Source organism: Poecile atricapillus, chromosome 3, assembly GCF_030490865.1.
Source record: "Poecile atricapillus isolate bPoeAtr1 chromosome 3, bPoeAtr1.hap1, whole genome shotgun sequence".
In the NCBI taxonomy this organism is placed as follows: domain Eukaryota; kingdom Metazoa; phylum Chordata; class Aves; order Passeriformes; family Paridae; genus Poecile; species Poecile atricapillus.
In genome coordinates this window covers 99,093,388-99,099,606 of record NC_081251.1, presented here as the reverse complement: position 1 = coordinate 99,099,606, position 6,219 = coordinate 99,093,388, and positions in this window count along the sequence as shown.

Here is a 6,219-nt window from a genome sequence, read left to right as displayed (position 1 = left end):
GCATGGACGCACCTGCCTTCCCTGCACAGCCCAAACCACAAACAGCAAGTTCCCCCAGAGTTTTCCCGAAACACACACACACACACACACACACACACACACACACACGGTGTGGGGGAAGAGAGCGTCTCCATTTTGGCAGTGAGTTGCTGCCAAGAATGGCTGAAACGCTGCTGCTGACACCCGTGTAGAGCAGCAATGCTCCGAGGGAGAATTCAAACCATTTGTTTCATATTTTAGCTCTGACTCAGGATGTGCTGGTGCCAAGCAGTGTTCCCAGCACACAGAGTGTGAGCCCTTCGTGCTGCACCCACCGCCCACAGTGGCCGCCCAGCTGCCCTGGAAGGACAGGCTCCTCTTCTTGCACATTGTTTTCCAAGTCCTGGATGCGAAACAGTGGTTTGGAGCCATCCTGTCTGACTAAAATGAACACTATTGCTTGAAAAGCACTTAAAGAACCTTAAATTACCAGCAGTCCCGTTTGCTGAGATGTGGTGGGAAGTTTTCCTTCCTTGCTGGTACATGGTGCTCCATTGTGTGCCACTGTCTGTTTGCTTCCTAGTTTTGCACTTTCTTCCTAAGCTCAGCACAGGTCCTACTTGCACAGTTCATGGGAAGCCATTGCCATTAAAGAGGAAAAAGAGCTAAGCATTGCCCATTCAGTTCCCAGTGTAGCCCCCAAAATCTTTTTGAAGTTGGATACGAATGGTCTGAGCACCACCTGTCTGTGTAGATCATGGCCATGCAAGAAAACATCCCTGATACCACCTGGTTGTCCAAATCTGGCAAGATACAGTCCAACTTTACTTTGAAGATGCCTCCTGCCCCCTACGGGTCAGAAGGGCTCTCTTTATAAGGGGAATAATGGCATTTTTGGCATTTTAGCATTTTTAGCAGCACGTGGGAAATCAATCACACATGGAGAGCTGGAAGCTGGTCCTGCTGTAAGCTGTGTGCACTCAGCTGAGGGTGTGCCTTTTGCCAAGGTCTCCAGCATGGCTGTGCTGAAGCTCGAGCAGGACACAGAGTGGCACTGGAGGATGGTTTTGCTCAGCTATTTAGATTTGTTAAGCACTGCTGAGTTATCTCACAGGCAAGGCCCTCTCCTGGAGACAGCACCTCACCACCTGGGAGTTTAACTTGCAGTGGGCTGTGTTGCATCGTAGTGATGGATCTGGGAGCTGTAGAGCTGCTCAAAAAGTGTTTCTTTGGCTCCACACAGTGGTTTGAATCCGTACTGCTGCCACAGGTCAGACTTCTTTGGTTTTACAAGAGTCAGGGTTAAAGGAAACTAGAGTCACTTCAAAGCAATGGTTTTCACTGGCCCACAAAACCAGTTTTGGTTTGTGAACTCCTCTGCTCTAGCTATTTTCCAGCAGATAGCTGGAGTTGAGCTGGGTTTGAAAATTTGTCATAGATATATAAACAAACAAACAAACAAACAAATAAATATTTGCTTTTCTTAGCTATCTCTTATGTGCCCCATAGATGATACTCACAGACCACTTTGGAATCTGCTGGCAGCTGACAGCCTCTGCTGGACAACGAGCAAGACCAAGTGTGTGCAAGACACTGATGTGGCTGCTCTGCTCAGTCAGAGCTACCAGAATTTTCTTAGAGTCTCTGTGGTGCAGTGAGGGTTGAGACTGGGCCAAATGGAAAAGGAGAGGAACAGAAGGGAACAAAGCCAGAAAGAAACTGAACCAGCAAGGATTCAATGAAGCAGTGGGAGAGGTACCTGGGAAATGCAGGGAAGATGTTTATTTGTTACCCAGGCTTGTTAGACTCATCCCAAACATACAGGGACTGTACTGTCCCATGTGGTTTAATGACAGGACAAGGATATATTGGTGTAATACAGAATTTCTCTTATTATCTGGGAAGTTGGCTGTCCCAGCAGCCATTTGAACAGTGCCTATCCACAAAGTCCTCTGCAGCCAGGTGAGTCAACAAGTCAACTACTTCCAGTTCCAGCCCAGCAGCTGATGTGGATGGGAGTCCAGTTTGAAGGAAGGAAGGAAGTTCTTTTGAGCACTATGTGAGCCAGTTCCTTCATTTTCTACATACTCAAACAATATGCCCATTTTCTTTAAAGAAAGAGGTGATTTCTATTTGACTGTGAGATCAGTGTAATGCTCTTAAGTGAAAGTAGCATTTCCATGAATAGCTACCCACTTGTATCTCCCTCAAACCAGGCAATTTCAGGAGGAAAAAGAAATCTGATTTCTTCTTCATCTCCCTGCACACCTGCAGCTCTTCAAAGAAGTCACCGACTCTCACATTTTGCAAGTGAGTGGTTTCAGCTGTTGCTGCAGCAGCTCATTCTGGTTCCTGATAAAGAGCATCCAGCTGCCATTCACAGCATGGAGTTTCAGGCAGGATGAACTTATCCTTCCCTATGACCACACTCAGCAATTGTGAGTAACTCAGAACTGCTCTGCCTTGCATCATCTCTCCTCCCTCTCTCTTCCCTGTCCTTTCATTGTATATGGATACTGGGGAACAAATGGCCAACAGCTCAGGAAGGGGGGAATGGGCCCATCGACCTTCTGGGCTCCTGTTCTCCTTCCCAGGAGCTGTCCCATCCTCATTAGGATGAGGGTGGTTTCCCAGGGGAAGAGGCTTGCAGTAGCAGTAGTGATGTTTGGTGAGGAAGGGAATTGCTTTCCTGTTTGAGGCTGGGATCTACAGAGGTACTGAGCTTTCTCCAATATCACAAGGTGGCTCCAGCCCTGGCCAGTTCAGTGTGACATGGCAGAGAAACCTGGGTCATCCTGCAAGATCCAGCTACCCTTCCCAGTGCTGAACCATCATTCTGGATCAGCCCAACTCATGTTGTGGAGCTTCACATGTGGGGTGCAGGCATTACCTCTGCAGGATATCATCTTCCTCCTCAGGCACCAACAATTTTATGGCTTTTATAAAACAACCAAGCAGGATCAGAGCTAATTTCAGATGTGTTTCCCAATAGGAAACCTGCCAGACTGTAGCTTGTAGCAACCTCTCCCTCTCCAAACACTCAGATAAAACATTTCAACCTCTGAAACAATAATCTTAGAGACAAGCATTCAGGAAATTTCATAGCTCCCAATGGCCTTGCTATTGATAGTCACTCCATTTTCACAGTAATAGGGTGGGTAGGAACCTGTACATCTAGAATACAAGAAGGCAAGCTCTCAGAATGAAACTGATCTCTTTTCATGCTGCAGGGTCTACAGGACAGCAAAGCAGATTTAATCCTCATTAGCCAAGTGCTGCAGTACAGGAGAGCCCTCTCATTTCTCTCTAATGCACTATATCAGAAATGTATCTGAAACTGCTGGGTAACTGGCAGTTATTCTCTTCTAAAGATTTCCCCCTATACAGAACTGTCCTGACTGTGTGGAATTTTCAGCCTCTTCTTTGAAACCCAGGTGATACATTTTGCCAGTTTAATTGGTTCTTCCTTATTCCCTTCATCCCCTTGCTATCATCAAGAAAGGGAAAGAGGGAAAGGAAGATGAGCCAGGCAAAAATATGCAAATCCCAGAAGCAACAAAAGTGAGAATAATTGTTATAACTTTTAACCCTAAGGGTTAACGTCACTTCAGCAGCAGTTTTTGAGTCGTGGTGAACCTTAAAACTTTTTCCTCCTATAATACAGCTGTCAGCTGTAGCTGTAGTCAACTATAGTCATCATTATCTCCTCTTCTTTATATCCTCTAGATGGTGCTTGTGTATCACATTCTACACAAAATAAATCATGCTGCTTCTAATCAGGCTTGGAAAAAGAATTTGAAGTGCTGTGACAGATCACTAGAATCGAATAGTTGTGGTGGACACACTGGGTGGCCACCTGGTCCAAGCCTCCCCCAGAGAAAAGGGCTGTCCTCAGCCTCTTTCCAAATGTGAAATCTGAAATTAATTATTAAAATCTGATTGTATTATAGAATGGTTGGTGTTGGCAAGGACCCTAAATATCATCTTGATCCAACTCCCCTACCATGGGCAGGGGCACCTTTCACTACAACAGGGTGCCCAAAGGCTCATCCAACCTGGCCTTGAACACTTCCAGGGATGAGACATCCACAGCCTCTCAGGGAAACCTGTTCCAGAGCATTACCATACTTATACTGGAGAATTTCTACTTAATGTTTTACCTAAACCTCCCCTTGGTCAGTCTGAAGATACATTCCCATTTGTCTTATCACTGTAAATCCTGCAAAAATTCCCTCTCTAGCTTTCTGGTAGCCTCCTTTAGGAACTGGAAAATGCTCTGAGATATTTCTGGAGTCTTTTCCTCTCCAGACTGAAAAATCCCAGTTCTCTCAGTCTGTCTCCACAGGGGAGGTGCTCCTACCTTTTGTATGTCTTTCCCTGTTACACTCTGGTGGGTTCACCTCTGCTGTGCTTGCTCACATTTAGTGGCAACTGGAGTTACAGAGCACACAGAATATCAAGTGTATGTCTGAAAAAGCACATGGAAAACAAAATATTCCAATTGTTCAAAATGACCTTTTCCAGTTGCTGGAGCACCGTGCTTTTCTATGAACAACGTTGCCAAACTTGCAGCTTACAGCAGTCACATCAAAGTGGGAGCATTCCTCTAGACCACAGGAAGAAAGGAAATTTCAGCACAAGGCACTGATGCAGGGTGGGGCAAGAAAGCAGTATTCTGCCTCATGAGCAAAGAAAGTGGGTACCCCTGAGTGGGTCTATTTGGCAGGAAAACAAATCCACCCTGGAAAGAAAAACCTTCCCCTCAACCTTTTGTTATTCTGCTCCTCACTCTGGTACACAGACATGCCTGGAAGTACTGAAATACAACAGGGATAAAATGCTGCCCACCCTTTTCCTTTACTCAATTTCAACAGAATTATTTTAATTTTGGGGTAACTGATATATTGATTCCCTTGGCTCAGCCTTCACTGCCTGGACGTGACAAAGTAATTTTGTTTCCGCCTTTGCATTCACTCTCTTCAAATATTTGCAGACAAGCAACCTGACTAGCCTCTGTTTGGACTCCTTATCTCACCAGGTTTCATTCCTTAAAAATTCTCTCTTCCCTTCCCCACACCTTCTGTCTAAATTTACCTAGAGGTAGTCATCAAACATGCTCCTTGTCAAGCAGTGTTACTGTTTGCCCAGCTCTCAGCTGGACATGTGGTGGCTTTGCTGGGGAACCCCAGCCATTATACAGGATGACAGCAGGGAGCAGCTGTGCTTCATGGAAAATATTTCCTCCTGCAGTTCCTAAACCTACAAAGGCAGCCACCTTATCAGGGAGGTGTGGACCCCTGTGTCAGTACAAAATGGGGCTGCTAGGGTAGAAATGGAGTTTTTCTCCTACAAGAACAGGAACCACTCTTTCCTAAAGTCTATAAAGCCTTTTGCACCCAAGGCTTTTTTGTTTTCTGCCTGTAAACATTTTATATGCAGGAAACACCACCAGCAGACTGTAAATACAATGGGTAATCTCTCACTAGCTGAGACAAGACCCTGTTTTTATAGATGGGGCTGTTTTAGTGACTTCTGCCCAAGGTGACACTGGAGAAGGGGTAGCAGGGCTTACCAGCTTCCCACCTATGTGGTGAAACAATTCCCTGGTTTTGGCCTAGGTCATGCTCCTGGGTTGTATCTTTGCCCCTGTACATGGCCAGCTCTAGCTCTGTTAACATCGCATCTCCTGTTGCTAATAAATTAAATTATCAATTCATAGCACTTTGAGAGTACCAAAGAGAGGGGTCTTTTAAAGAAAACTCACTGTTTAAGATAGAAGTGGGTTCAGTTTTCCCTAACTTTAAAACTCCATGGCATCTCCATAGCCATGTAAGCTGTAGCAATAGATATCCAGCTTCAGGTCTTGTGGCTGCACGACCCTCCAACAGCATTGAGTCTGATTTCAGAAGGAGGAAAGGAGTTTTGAACCATCTTCACCTGGATTTTTAAAGGGCTGAGCCTTAAACCTGACTTTAGGCACACGGAATGCACACAGTCTCTTTCTAACAGGTGTGCATGCAAAAAGTTCTCACTGGTTTCTTGCTAAAAGAGTATTTTAAAAAGGGACAGTAAAAAAAGCAAATACCATGGGAGTAGCAGCCAGCAGTGCCCATAATCCCAGCCGCGATGGCTGTAGCTCCCGCCCGTCTCCCTGGTAAATTCTCATATTTGCTCTCCTGGTGCCTCCTCCCTCCAGGGCTGCTGGAGCACTTGGGGCAGTCCTTGGCTCCACCCGAGCCT